The 16,262-nt window shown below is 32.3% G+C and overlaps 1 long non-coding RNA gene across 1 annotated transcript in view; it reads left to right on the top strand.

Annotated features, from left to right (window-relative positions):
• The first annotated feature begins 5,315 nt into the window (after positions 1–5,315).
• Positions 5,316–16,262, top strand: part of LOC141422326 (uncharacterized) — a 99,717-nt gene continuing 88,770 nt past the window's right edge. The window contains exon 1 of the long non-coding RNA XR_012446879.1: positions 5,316–5,438. This is a non-coding gene — a long non-coding RNA (uncharacterized lncRNA). The remainder of the gene's footprint in view (positions 5,439–16,262) is intronic.

Consider the following 16,262-nt stretch of genomic DNA (forward strand, 5'->3'; position numbering starts at 1 on the left):
CCTTTGACTTGGTTGCTGAACTGCTCGAGTTCTACTGAAAATTTCCTCTTCTGGTAAGGCCATCAGTCCGACTGGACCAGAGTCCACTCTAAAGATGTAATTTTTACTCAATTGCTTCTTTAAAATCCCTGTCTCCAAGTACAGTTACTTTATTAATTACTAGGGATTAAGACTGTCATGAGAATTTGGGGGATACTCAGTTCAGCTCATAAGACATGCGAGAGCCTAGACTCACTTCAATAAAATATTTCTATTTACTTATGTTATTATTCCTGCTGTAGTTTGAAAACTACTGAAGTCATGTTCCATCGTGGGTGAATGTGGTTTTTTAAAAATTAGTTATTATTCTATTGGTTACCCTTAATGAAGAATAGAAATTTTAACTAACTTTGTTTCACATTATTTTTCCAATTTATCCAAGCTGTGATTTGACATACAGTTTTTTAGCACTTATTCAAAAATTATCAGCAATCAGGAAGCAGATCCTACCTCTCCAGTATTCTTCGCACCATCTTTACCATTTATTGCAAGTTATCTTATTCCTAGACTATTATAGCATACAGCCATTAAGTGGAGTGGTTTTTTTCCTTAAAACCATTATTTTGCTTTCATCTAAGGTAAATAGATTTAATTCTCATGAACACTAACCTTAGGGTTTCTCTACTTATTTTTTGTTGCTTGACATTTCATCTCTAATAGTTTCTTCAAGAAAGACCCACAGAAATATGATTTTTTTGTTTTTGCATGATCATGATAATTTATCTGTGGCCTTTCCAAAGAAAAATAATTTCTTCAACAGCTAATATATTTAGTTTCCATTTTTGTCTTTAATGGTACTTAAATGTTACTTCAATTTGTTCTGATGCTGTGTTGCTTTTAAAATCTGAAGAAAATCTGATTTCTTATTCTTTGCGGTAAATTGAACACACTTTCTGAATGCACAAGAATTTATCTTACATACTTATTTCTTCTTTCTCGTGTTTCATACCTGCTGTATTCTTTTGGATATGTATTTTTTCTAGTGTCTTTTTCACCTTCATTTTAAAATTGTCTTTTCTTAAGCTCCTGTCTTTGAAACCAACATGTAGTAGTTTTTATTTCTGAACTTTTTTTGTTTTCAATATTTTTACTTTTATAAGGTAATCCATTCATTTCCCAAATTCCAATTTATCTTGTTGTTATAATTATTACTTTCCTTATATTTATAGGATTCAGTTACATGAAAACATCTTATATTGAATTAGGGACAATTCAATATAAGCACAATTAGGGACTCACAGTATTACTTACCCAATGTAGTTTTCCCTAACAGTGCTCAAACTAATTGATTTAATAATCATTTCTAGCATCTGTCACTCTCAAGTCCCATATTTGGATTTGTAGGTGAGAGAGGGAGTTTTGTGTGGTCCAATGATCCAAAAATGCCACCAAGAGTGTGGTTCTACAGAGCATTTTGAATGATTAATTTTTCTTAGTTTGGGTCCTAGTTTCAGAGACTTTGAAGTTGGATTAGATAGAGTTCAATAAAAACCTAGGCTTTGAAAAGTAAGAAGAAACTATCTTCTTGACTGATGCTACCCAAAGTGATGGAAGATTTAATGATACATATTGGAAATTTTAGCATGTCCAGAAGTGAGCATTTTCTTATTTCTCTGGTTTTCTTTTTCCTATGTATTGATTCAAGTATCAGAAAAAAGCATAGGCTGTTAATAGGATCCCTAGGGAAGAACCTCTGCTCTATGGACAGAATAAACAAAAGACATTTTTACTGCTTGTTCAAGTGCAGACCTTGCTGTCTTAGAAACTTTGTATCTAAAGTGTTAATTCTCTTCTCATCTAAAACACTATTTCTTCTCTTTTTGCCACTTATAACATTCTTTGGACTAATAAATTTAATATTCCCTTATGTGTATATCTACAAACACAAAAAATGTGGTTATAGCACTGCATCATTCAGTTTGCAACCTCAGGTTTAAGATATAATTAAAATTGATAACATGTTGTAAGATCCTCATATATTGAATTTTCATCATTATTTGAGTTTTATTAAATATAAATCTTTAAAAATAAGAACATACACATTAAAATATATATATACATTATAGCTCCATGATTTTGCATATGTTTTCTTTTATTGCTATAATCCACTCAGAAATCATCTAGGTCATTAAAATTACTCAATAATTCATTCAATTTAATATTTGCCCAGGTCTATTAAAAACATGGAAATACTAGTTAATGTTACATGACATAACAATCCAATTTTTCTTGATATTAGAATTTCATCATTGAAATCACATTCAATAATTATATAAAAAGTTTAAGTTCAGTGCTAATTAAAAGTGATTTGCAACATTGCCATGGTCCAAAAAAATCTCTCCTTTTGTTACCATACAATTGTTAAACACATATTGTTATGTTCCTGAACATTTTGGAGAGAAAATTAACTTATCTGATCCACAAATCTAACATATGGTCTTTTTCCTTATTTTACAAAACAGAAGATGGAATTCAGAAGCATTAAGTGACCAGATAGATGTGGCTTAATAAAACATTTTGTACTGTGGATAAGCCATTCACCTTTTCTGTGCCTTAATTTTCTGATCTGTAATATTGTGGCAATATTACCTGAATATGCAAAAAAGTTCTTTCTAGCTGTGTTAATCTGGGCATGTGTTTTAACATGTCACTGACCATCTATTTTTAAAAATTTGTACCTAATAACTATACCTTAAATATTAGGAGCCATGGGAAAACAAATTGGTGGATAATTACATGCTTAATTATATTGCATTCCAAGCACTACTCAGAATTCTTAACAAAGTTGCCAGAAAGCACAACTGCAAATGAAAATACAAAATTTCAATGAGGCGAAAAGAATTTGGGATAAGAACTTAACTGGGGTGGCCCTTTTCCTTCATGATAGAAAGGGCTTATTTTTCTTCTTATTCCTTTGTTTTTCCTCAGATAGTCCATTTTTACTCAGCACTATTTTGCATCACTCATTGCATGCATTAGCCAATTAAGTATTCATTTATTTACCACTTTCCAAATACATATTCAACACATGACAATGCTACTGTTAGAAAAAAAAACTCTTTCTTTTTAATGGAAAGGGAAAATGCTTAGAAATATGTCTTCTCATACAGATCACACAGATAGTGAAGTGGAAACCTAAATCCAATGAGACCTGAGAAAGTTCTCTCAAAATACTGATGATTTGAAGTTTTGATTGCTGATATGTCAGTATGGTCACTGGGCATATCGACCAATAAACAAAAGATGGTGCTTCTTAATTCCAGTCTGACTACAGAAATTTAAAAACTGCACTACATCCTGTCTCCCCATCCAGATGCAATATATCCAGGACATTTCAAAACTTCATATGGACCAACTCACTTGTACCTGACACAACCATGTTTGTACTTTACATGTTGAGCCCAGAGTTAAAGTCTCCTAGTTTTTCCAAGGTACAAAGAGTGGTCAGATTTTATGTAACATAAATTATTTTTTCATAGTCTGTGGGAGAGTTTTTAAGTTTTTCTCCAGTCATTGATTCAAGAAAATAGACCCCTGCTTCTCAAGATATAGCTACCGTATTTTATTCTCTTGTATTCATCTTTGTCCACATTCACTAGCCCTTATTTGTTTTTATCTTTACTATAGGAACATCCTTCAATCATGCTTTTAAAGTAATTTCTCCATGAAAACTGTCTTAGTTTTCCTTTATCTGAGAATGTTTTGATTTCAGCTTCATTTCTGAACAGCATTTTTGATGGATGTAGAATTCTGTCTGGATTAACAGTTTTTCTCCTTCAATACTTGAAAATTTTGTGTAGGTTACTTCTGTGTTCTATGGTTTTCCATAAGAAAACCCTCATCCTTCAAATGTTTTCCCTCAATTTGTAAAATATCATTCTCTGTAACTGCTCTCAGAATTTTTTCATGATCTTTAACTTTCAGAAGTTTAATGAGGTTTGATAAGGATTTCTTTATATTTATGCCATTTGCCCAGTTTCTTGAAGCTGTGAGCTTGTTCATGAATAAGTAAAGAATTTTCTACTTATAATTTTTTCAAGTACTTTTTTATTGGTGGCACTGGGGTTTGAATTCAGAGCCTCACACTTGCTAGGCAGGTTCTCTACCACTTGAGCCATAACCATCTTTTCTTTAGTACTTTCAAAAAGGTCTCATGTTGATACCTGGGGCAACCTGGAACTGAGTGCTCATATTTATGCTTCCAGTAGCAGGTATGGCACATATGCCACCTCACTCAGCTTTTCATTGGTTGACATGTGTTCTTTTTTGCCTTGAACTGCACTAATCCCCCTCTCGGCTTCCCAAGTAGGTAGGATTACTATTGTGGTCCATGCTACCTGGCTTCAAGCACTTTTTTATACAGAAAAAAAGCTCCCTTACTGTTTTCTATATCTTCAGTGATATAGTTGTTATACCGTTGTTACACTCCTACAGGAAAATATTTAGCAATTTTAGAGTTAATATTTGAATATAGACCCTAGTTCCCAAATGATCATTTATACATCCTTCATTATTACTTTAGAAATAATTGGAGGAGGTGGGATGAGGGAGAGCAGTAGAAGGGTGAATTCAAGTATGATATGTTTGATACATTGTAAAAACCTTTGTAAATGCTAAAATGTATCCCCACCCAGCACAAAAATTAAATAAATTAATAAAAATGCTGAAAAAATCAAATATGTTAGAAAACTAAGAAGAAAATATAGAGAACATGAAAAAAAGAAAGCTGAGTTAAAGAGAAGTTATAAATTTTGGGCAAAACTGCAACTGTGACAGGACTAGAAATAGGTACATGCAAGTTAAGCAGCATCCATAGATATGTGAAGGTATCAACTGAAAGTTACTGGAAGCATATTACAGTTTAAACACATTCTTTGGATAGTGAGTTCAGTCAAAAATGAAGAGAATAAATGAACATTGAAGAAAAGTAAAAAAAATTTAATACTGTGGATATAAACAGATACACTCTAGGAGAACAGAAACAATGTTTACAAGTACCTAATGAAGAAATGTCTGGCTGACACCTGGGAGCATGGCTTAAGCGGTACAGAGCTTGCCTAGTTCAGTTCAATTACTGGTATCACAAAAAAGCCTTTGAAAAATGCTTTTAAAAAGAGAAATATCTGGCTGATACTGTTTGCTATGGTTTGAATGTGTCCCTTTAATCTCAAGTCATGGCAAATTTATCACCAATGCCACAATGTTGAGAAATGGTGTGTTTTGGGAAATATTTAGGTCATAAGTCCTTGTGAATATATTAATAATGCCAGTGTAGAAAAAGCTCCTCAGAGTTAATATACTCTTAGTTCCCTTTCTGCCTTCTGCAATGTGAAGACGTAGCAGGAAGGCCTTCCTTAGATGTCACTGTCTTGATCATGAGTTTTCCAGCCTTCAGAATGGTGAGATATATATTTTCTCTTTTTAAAATAAATTTTATGATATCAGGATTCTGTTATGGCAACACAAAGAGTACACTTTATTTTTTCTATTTGAAAGGCTTAAGGGAAGAAACATGGCAAAATGTACTTATTGTTTATTCTAGTTTGGGGGAAATCTGTATGTTCATATGTAATCACAATGTAGGCATGGTTTAATAAGAATACATAAGGTATAGTATAATATGATTCTGAGTAATATATTTCATAAAAGCTATAGAGTGAAGAAAAAGGATTTATAATTTCAACTGTTAATGTGGAGGAAAGTTTTCAGAAATCATTTGACTTATGCATATAATTAGCCTGGGATCAGACAATAGATTTGGTTGGAAAACAAAGAAATCAATTAATCATTAATTGGATCATTTATAATTGTATTCAGTAGATACTTCTATGCTTGAAACATACCTCATCTATCTCAATAGAGTGAAGGTGGCTATTCACAGGCCTATCAGAAGAATAGGTTTATTCTTCCAATAAAATCATAAAAAGAAAGAATAATAAAATAACAATAGCACATAGGAAGTTTTCAAGAAACTTTTCTGTTATGAATTAATAGATCAATAGAGTGCCCTTTTGCTATTTTTGTCATTTTATGTTTGTGGTATTGAAAACATGAATGGCTCAGGATTAAGAAAATGCAAGAAATGTGGAAAGTAAAAAGTACAATAAAAATAAATATTCAGACTTAATTAAATTTAGATCACACATAAATAAATTGCCAAATTTCTGTACAAGAAAATGAATTTGGAGAAATGGTGTGCCTAATGTATTTGAGACTTGCTGTGGATCACTTAATAATATCTCTTATCTGTATTTACAAAGGAAAGCAAAAAATATGAAGAAAAGCACAATAACCAGAAACAAAATGCAGATGACAACAATATTTTATTGAACATTGTAAAAAAATCATTCTAATAAAATGAATAAGATAAAGAAATCAAAAATCACAGGTCGTAAAGAGAACTTAAGTAGATTATTCAATAATTAATCATATTAATGCATTTTAAATATAAAATTATAAATTCATATGGATGTTCTGCAATATTAAAAGTAACATTGGGTTTCTTTTTATGAATTTACCAAACAATCCTGTCAATGATTTCTTCAAAACTAAGCTTCTGCACATATTCATCTGGAAAACACATGGCGGTCATGTCATTCAAACTGCCCATGCTCACAGTTGAGCAAAGGACAGTTTTTAATAATTTCATTTTGAAAAGATTCTTTAACATAAAGCAAAAGAAGTACAAACGATTAAGAAAAACCTTGAACAAAATAAGATGATTGACATTTAAATTATTATAATAAATCCCAGAAATTAAAATGTATTTCATGGCTGTTTCTAGAAGATTAATGCTGTGTGTTTCAAATTCTTTGAATCAGAATATTTAGGTTTAATTATCTACAAAAGAAACATGATCATAGATGTATATCTATTACAAATGAATACATACCAGCTGTTACCTGTTACATAGGAGCAATGAATGTTTTAATCAATAAAACTTTTTAAATAAATGTCCTATTTAGAACACCAGCCCATAAGCATGATATAAACGGTCCAGTTTTAGTCAGTCTTTGTTTACACATCTCTACAGAATGTGCAGTCTCTCATTGACTGCAGATTGAATTTGTTAACCATTTTGGGTAAGACAGACATTTCTACATTAATTCTGCCAACCTATGAACACAGGGTACCTTTCCCTTTATTTGAGGCTCCTTCCACATTTTATAGGTTTTAATGTACAGACCTTTCAGCACTTTGTCTAAATTTGTTGCCAGTCATTGTATTCCACTTGAATGCTTTAAATGAAATTTTCTGTCTTTTATGGATAGTTTGTTGCTAGTAGATAAAAAAGCAACTAATTTTTATGCTGTATCCATTAATTTACTTTTATTAGTTCTAACAGTTTTTCTTGGTGGAATCTTTACAGTTTTCTATATTAAGATCATGCCACGTGCAAACAAGGAGAGTTTCAATTCTTGTCTCCAATTTGAATACATTTTATTCCTTTCTCTTGCGTAATTGTTCTACTTAGAATTTTGATAACTATGTTTATTAGAAAATGCAAAAGGAGACATCCTTCTCTTGTTCCTGATATTAGAGAAAAAGCTTTGAATTTTTCACCGTTGAGTAAGACATTAGTTATGGGTTTGTCATAGCTGACCTTTACATTGTTGCTTTGTACTTTGTTCGATGACAGTTTTCTTCATACAATTGTTAGATTTTGTCAAATTATTTTTTATATGTATTGAAGTGGTCATGTGGTTTCTCTTCTTAATTCTGTTGATGTTGTGTGTCACATTTACTGATTTCTGTATAGTGAGCCACCATTCCATCCCAGGGATTAATGCCACTCCATGGCAGTGTATGATGCTCTTATTGTGCTGTTGAACTGTTTGCTAACATTTTATTGAGGGGTTTTGTATCTGTGTTCATCAGAGATATTGGCTTATATTTTTCTTTTCTTTTATGTCCTTATCTGCCTTTGATATCAAAGTAGTGCAAGCATTAATGTGTTTGAAAATGTCCTCCTCTCAATGTTTTTGGCAGAGTTTAAGGAAGAATAGTGAATTTGATAGAATTCCCTTGTGAAGTCATAAGATCTGGACTTTCTCTTTTATGGAAGATATCTTAATTTACTGCCTTAATCATCTTACTCCTTAGTGGTCTGGCTAGATTTTTCTTTTCTCCATAATCCAGTCTTGGTAGTTTGTAATTCACCAATATGTGAAAATTAAACAACACAGTTGAAAACCATCAATAGCAGAAATAAATGAAATAGAGAGTAGAAAGAAAATAGAAAAGGCTAAAACTAATGAGTTGCTTTTTAAAAAAGATAAGCAACTTGGGCAATCCTTCATTGAGACAAAGAGAAAACTCAGATAAAGATATGAAAGAGGAGACCTTATAATCAATGCCCCAGAAATAGAAATAGCATAAAGAAGTGGAAACTTTCTGTTGTCCTTAGTTTTGATGATTTTGATCAGATGAAGAAGCTTTTCTGAATCCTGAAAATAATAAAAGTCTGAGTGCTCTAGTTTCCACCTTTATTCTTGTTATTATTTTTACTCTGTCAATTCATGGGTATCTTCTTCCTTTCTCTATTTCTCAAAAAGATCAATCAGCAGCCCACACAGTCTCCTCAGGAATGTAAATGTTTAAACATTATTTCAGTTGAACCATCTGGTGGTTTAGAATATATTGGAACAGAAGAAAGAGGTGAGAAGGAAAATCAGAAAGGTCAATGTTATGATGCTTGTTCAGCATGTGTAAATGAAGAGTTTAGGCGTAAGGCCTGTGAAGAATTAATAAAAATGATGATAAATTTAAAGACATAAATTGACCTTTGTGTTGAATGAGGCACACAAAGAAGCTTCAAAACTAATTCCAATTCAATAAATACAATATGCTGCTGAAGCTGTTGTATACTTGAGGGGCTGGGACAGATGAACTAGTCCAGTAAAGGAAAGGATGTTGAAGGGATTTTGCTTGTTTGTTTGTTGGTACTATAAGATACCCACAAGAAAAATTCTAAAGAAAATCACAAGGATGATTCTAGAACTGAGAGAGGCCAGAGTAATAATTGTTCCATTTCATAGAGTCGAGTTCAGAAGATGAGCAGAAGATAAAAGCCCAAAACACTAGCATTCAACCCAGAGCAAGGTCTATCTCAAATACATTCATTCCATTTTATATCCCTGAAGGATGCATATACCAAAGTTAAGTTTCAACACATTTCATTCTTCATCTGTACATTTATGGATTTAATTCCCATGGGAGAGTTTTCCTAAGTTAATTAACAATAGTTAATCTAAGTGGTTTTTAAGTGCCTCAAAATAAAGTTCATTTTTGAAGTAGGTCTTTTTTAATAAGGTCTCTTAGAAAGAAGCATCTGCATGTTTTTCCATTTCAAGTGTTTACATGACATTGTAATAAATATGCAACTTTAAGTATTATAGTTTCTACTGACTGTTGCCAATAAAATATGATTAAAAAGTAAAAATTTGAATGTAAGGTGTTTTATTAAAGCATTGCATATAATGATTAAGGGCTGCTTATAGGGCTTTAAAGCTTTTGTCGCTCCCTAACATATACCTGATCTGTTAAATATTGAAGATGATTATTTTGCCAGCAAAAATACATTGTTAGGATAACAGGAAATGTGTGTTTTCATTGCGTGCTTCTTTGTTTTGAGAGCTACTTGCTGACTTTGTGTCTCTTGTCAGGAACATTAACTTCAAGCCAAATTTTTGTTCAAAAGATACTCTTTACATTGAAGTTATTAAATAACAATTTAGAAATAAAAAAACATGTTGTTTTATGAAAGAATGTTTAATTGAAAATTCACTTTGATTACAGAGGAAAAGAGCAAAGTATTTAGGCTCTATTTAAAAATGTTGCATAAATATAAATGCTAGCAAAGGTTAAAATATTAAAACCAGAACTACACAATTAAATCTTCTCAAAAAACAATCTACAAAAAGGCAATGTATCTGAAGTTATCAAGCTATAGCATGTCTTTATGCATAATCAGTTGAGAATTATGTGAAATCTCCAAGAAACAAACAGTATCTGTCATATGCTTTTTGCCCATTTGATACTAGTTTACTCTCTAGACTTTCTGTAACTTCTAATCTTAAGATTTACTTTAGGATCCAGAATATTGTCTTTGACTAAAATTATTACATATTTCTTTCTCTTCCCTTGCTTCTTAAAATTCCTAGCTGTAGGATTTTTTTTGAGGATTTAATTTTCCACAGTCTCTTGTTCTCGAGTTCCTTCAGAAGTATACTGTCTGTATTTTTCCCCTGCATCTTCATCAACATTTGGTGGTGTTGCTGTTCTTGATGATGGCTATTCTAACAGTAGTGAGGTGGAATCTTAGTGTGGTTTTGATGTACATTTTCTTTATGACCAGGGATGGTGAGCATTTTTCCATGTGTTTTCTGGCCATTTGGACTTCTTCCTTTGAAAAAGTTCTGTTTAATTCAGTTGCCTACTTCTTCACAGTTCATTGATTTTTTGAACCCTCATATACTGCTGGTGGGAATGTAAGCAAGTACAATCACTTTAGAAAACAACATGGAGGCTTCTTAAAATACTAAACATAGATTTTCCATATGATCTAGCAATCACACTCCTAGGGATATACCTGAAGGAATGCGACTCAGGTTATTCCAGAGGCAGCTGCATACCCATGTTTATTGCAGCACTATTCACAAAAGCCAAGTTATAGAAATAGCCAAGATTCCCCACTATCGACAAATGAATTAATGACAAATGTGACTTTTATTCAGCCACAAAGAAGAATGAATTTTTGTCATTCACAAGTAAATGGATGCAACTGGAGAAAATATCTTAAGCGAAGTTAGTCAGGTTCTGAAGGCCAAAAATCACATGTTCTCCCTCATATGAAGATTATAGACCTAAAATAAATGCAGTAATATTGTTGGACATGGGTCACACACTGAGAGGAGAACGTGAGTGGGAGGAATAAGGAAAGGGAATGAAACTTGAATGTGGTTTATGTGCACACTGTAGGTGAGTGAATAAAGTAACCTTAAATTGCAGAGGCCACTATGGAAAAGGGACTACGAAGTAGTGAAGAGTTCTGGTAGAGATAAATATGGGTTGCGGTACACATGTGCATAGAAGCAATACTAGGAATATCTCTGTATATCTATCTTTATATCAAACTAGCAAAAACGCTATTTCTTTTTTATTATCTCTTTTGTTTTTCTCTTCAACAAAATTGGAGAACAAGAGGGTGGAACAGGTTCTGCCCAGAAGCAGGGGGGAAGTGGGGAGAAGGGGAGGTAGCCCAAACAATGTATACACATGTGAGCAAATGTAAAAATGATAAAATTAAAAAGGTACAAATATATTTAAAAAGAAGTAAATTGTTGAGACTCACCTTTGAGGAACTGTGACATGTGTCCTCTTGAGGTGGGGGATGTAGCATCAAATAATGCCTAACTAGAAAGGACTCCCCAGTAGGAATGGAGGTGTTTGAGTCCAGGGATGGAAGAGAACAAAAGGCAGTGTTGAAGCAGAGGGAACAAGTAGCATGACCACTTGCATATAGGAAGAAATTGTTAGGCTGTTGGAATCCAAAGGAGTTATTGAGGGTAGCTAGTCCATCTTGTTAATTAATCTAGGTGAAAAATGTCCTCTAGAAAACAAAACTATTTTGTATGTGCATTTAATAACAGAGTAACAAAATTCATGAAGCAAAACTAATAAGACAGATGAGTGAAATAAACCAATCAGCAATTATGTGAGAAGTTTCACAAATGTTCTCTTATAAGGATAAATAGATGAAGATTCGGTAAAATCATAGAAAGCCTGGAATATACTATCAACCAATTTGACCTAAATGATATCCACAGCAATCTCCACACAGAAAAGTGGTAGACACACTGATTTTAGTCACATTGTACACACAATGTATGTACATAGAACATTCCTTTTAGTATATGTGGATTCCACTTTCAGGTTGTAGTTAAGTTTTATAAGATTTAAATATTTTAAGACGGCCTACTAGCCCATAAACTTATATTTATAACCTCTATGAAAATAGTGAATATAATATTCCACAGAAAGAGGAGCAGAAAAAAATCTCAGACTTAATTCTTTGACAGTCTATTCCAATATTCTTCCCTAAGAAGCTCAATCAATTCAATGGAGTACCCTGAATTAACTCAAGATTGGAACCTATACATCAGTTTATTTATCAATGTAGAAAAAGGAATTGTTTGTTAATTCCCCATTGCACAGCTGTGTTTAGCCATATATCATAAAAACTAAGGATAACAGAAGGGAATAACAATAAAAGAGCAATTTAAAGTAGGTAGTGATTGAATAAGTTCTTCTAGCCCATAGGATCCAACCCATCTTTATGAGAAGATTGCTTCTTAATAGTTCCAGAAATCTTCCTGATTTATCATTTAATCATCTGAGTTTAAATAGTTACTACCCTCCTGAACTATTGGGAAGTGCTATATCAATGTATTTACACATTTTTGTGTTTAATTCTTTGTGAGTCACAATGAGCATAAATAAATAATTAATGGACACTGGTCTTATTTGGGATGAAGGTTTATGTATGTGTACCAATGAAACTAATGCCTAAATCAAACCAAATCTTATAGAACGTGGTGTTTCTGTGTCCTTTTCCCTCATATACTAACCCATATAAAAGTAGTGTTTATTTAAACTACAACAGAAGTCTTATAAATTTATGAAATGGAATTACACAGTGCATACTATTTTGAGTGTATATTCTTTAACAAAACCTTACATCTCAAGACTAATCAATAGTGTTGCTCATAGTGATGATTCTTTTAATTTTTGTAGTTTTTAATTATAAAAATATAAAATGGTGGATGTAAAAGGATCATGAGTTTGAGGCCAGTACATGCAAAAAGGTAGTTAGACCCTCCCTCAAAAATGATATATATAATATACAATACAATACCTGTGATGAACATTTGTTTTCCTTTTTATATTTGACTAATGACTTATGAATATTACCTTCCATGTATGAGAACCTAGTCAAATTAGTCTCTAAACACAAATAACATTAGTAACATAAAAAGTATAAAGTTTACTCTATAATTTGTCTATATCTAACAGAACACTGCAGACAAGATCCCAACACAAGAGAATGATTACAAGTTCACAGAGGATGGTAAAGATCATTGGCTCCCACTAGGAATGTAAGTCCAAACACTTGTTCCCACTGCACCTTGGCATCAGAGTCTGCAAGGAGAACATAATATAACCAAGCACCGAGTGGGCATTTTACTCATTTCTATGATCTAAATGCTTGTTTCCTACCCAACTAAAGGCTAATCACCAGTGTGATGGCATTGGGAGGGGGAGCCTCTCTTTGTAGGGTGATTACATCAGGGTTTTCACCACTGGGATTAGTTTCCTTATAAAGGAAGCATGAGAGAACAGTCTTCTGTCTTTGCATGATGTGGGGATACAGCTAGAAGTCACAGTCTGTGAACTAGAAAGCAGGTCCTTGCCAGATGTTGAATCTGTTAGCACCATGCTTTTTGACTTACCAGCTCCTGATACTGTGAGAATAAATTCTATCCAGTTAATATAACTGAACAGATAAAGTCACTTACATAATGAAAAGATAGAACAAGGTTAACTCTGATAGAGCCCATTGGTTCCCCCTGACTAATTAATGGGTTTTCCAGTCAGTTGAAACAAAACAAGTGACCATTATGCACTGCCCCTATGATAAAGGAGAAACAATCCTCACATGGAGTCTAAAATACAGAATGAAAGGCTCAGTCCTGATGACTATTGTTACACAGCTTAAGCAGAACAAAGGAATACATATTGAGTATAAGGCAAGGAAAGATATCTGCACATAAGATAATAAAGCTATAGCAAAGTGTATGAACTCTTTTTCTATTTGTAAAGAAATATTCCATGCCCAACACTTACTGTTATATGGCTGACATTGGTAAACAGATTGTGCACATAAGAATGTCATTCCCATTAGTACTCATACACATTTCTACACAGTGCTAGGGAAATAGCATATTTTCAATAAATACCTTAGTTTTTCTTCCTTTCCATTTCCTCTGCAAGACTTCTAAACCAAAGGCTTCTTGATATTACTGAACAATGTTCTATGGTATTCTAAGAATAGCTTGCTTATGTCATAGAAAAACTGTTATTCTAAGTCCATTTGTGGAATATATAATCTGGGGAAATCACTACATTCAAAATCCCATTATTTTGCATAAAACTAAGCATAGACTTTCCATATGATCCAACAATCATACTCCTAGCAGTTTACCCAAGTGAAATGAAAAGGATCTGCACATGAATGCTATTTCAACTTTGTTCTCAATCATCAATAACTAAAAGCACACATGAGGTTCTTCAACAGATGAATATATAGCAAACTAGTACCTTCTTCAATGCCCACGTTTGTTTAAAAATGAGGTCTAAGCCACCAAAAGACAAGAGCTTTCCTTGAGTTTACTGTTAACTTGTTTATCTGGAAAATGATCTACTGCATAATTCAAACTGTGAGACACTCTGGAATAATGCAGAGCTACAGATATCATAAAAACTTAAGTGATTGATAAGAAGTTTAGGAGGAGGTGGGGAAAGATGAATAAATGAAACAGAATTTTAGGCATAAAATAAATCAATTTTTCATGATAAAATAATGGTAGAAACATTGCAGTATGCATTTGTAGAAACTAAGAAAATTTTGAACACAAAGGAACCTCATTTAAACTATGGACTTTGGTAATGGGTGATATGTTAATATAAAGTGATTAATCAATTGTAATAACATACCATACGATTAGAGAAAAGATGTAACTATTAGAGTAAAATGTATGAGTTGAAAACACTCAGTTTATTAGAACTCAATATTGTTTATGCTAAATTTTTCTCTATCTAAAATGGCTTTTAAAAAGTTTATTAATTTTAGAAAATTAAATTAGTATCTACACTTGTACAAGTTTGTTCACAGTGGGAATGAGGATCTAGGGTAATAATATAATCTTTCTCTTAGTATGTGTATTGAAATACTAGTTAAAATGGCTACATGGAAAATAATATTTGACAAAAGTACAATTTGGTATACAAATTGTTGTCAATCTCAGAGCATGCTGTGCGTAAATTTGCATTACAAATGTATTATATACCATTTCTATCTAATCATCAATATATTTATGTTTATATCTAAGTATTTTCTTGCTGAAGGTTGATTTTCATTATGCTTTGTTTTTTATTCTTATAGTAATCAATAGTATCTTACCAATTTTAGAGCTCCCTGGGCCCATACATACTCATTGGGCATGGAATAGAATATCTAACTTCTTATGAGTTAATTTCACCTTTTAAATATTTCTGCTACTATTTTATATAACTACTTTTTATAAGTAAATGACATCATTCCCTCTATGGAGCAAAATTTTAATACCTTGACATCTCCATTTATTATTTCCAAAACATTTTAGGATGCCTAGCCATTAATAGAAGTACTAATATTAACTTGAAAAAAATTCTTATTCTGATACATCAATAACATGAACAGCAACTTTCCTATTTACTTAACTGGGGAATCAAGCTATGGAAAATGAGTGGAAGAAAAAGTCAATGTCTGAAATTTTAACATAACTGGACAAAATTTAATGGTCAATAATGAGTCTTTAATGTAAAGCTCTAAACAAAATATTCCTGAAACACAAAAGCCATACTTTCAATAGTTTATTTTTAACACTCTTCAAAGCACATTAGCACTCAAAAAGATATCTTCTAAAAGATTAAGATCTTCTTTTTCTTCAAATGCACTTGACACTAAGAAAAGTCATCAAAGAATAATTAACAAGTACAACTTGTGCTATAATGAAAGGGCTAATTTTGTCAAAGGTGGAATGTGGTCTATAATAAAAATTTGAAAAAAAAAGAAAGAGTAGAGAAATCTGTGTGACTCAGAATACATTTTGGAAGTTTCATTAAGTGTGAAGATGGATCCCAGATTGGATGATGACCTCAGCTCTCACTTAAACTATTGAAGTCATCTCTATAGGTTTCCATACTGTCATTATATCCTTACTCAAAATGTGTCTTTATATTCAACCCATACTGTTTTTCTCCTCCCTCTTCTAAAAATGCCCATACTTCCTTGAATATTAATCAATTCCCAAGTCCTTATGATCCCTCTTTCTCTCCCCTATATTTGATTTCTTAAAATAAATAAGACCCCATGACATCACATGCATAAGTCCACTTATTGT

Source organism: Castor canadensis, chromosome 4, assembly GCF_047511655.1.
Source record: "Castor canadensis chromosome 4, mCasCan1.hap1v2, whole genome shotgun sequence".
Taxonomy (NCBI): domain Eukaryota; kingdom Metazoa; phylum Chordata; class Mammalia; order Rodentia; family Castoridae; genus Castor; species Castor canadensis.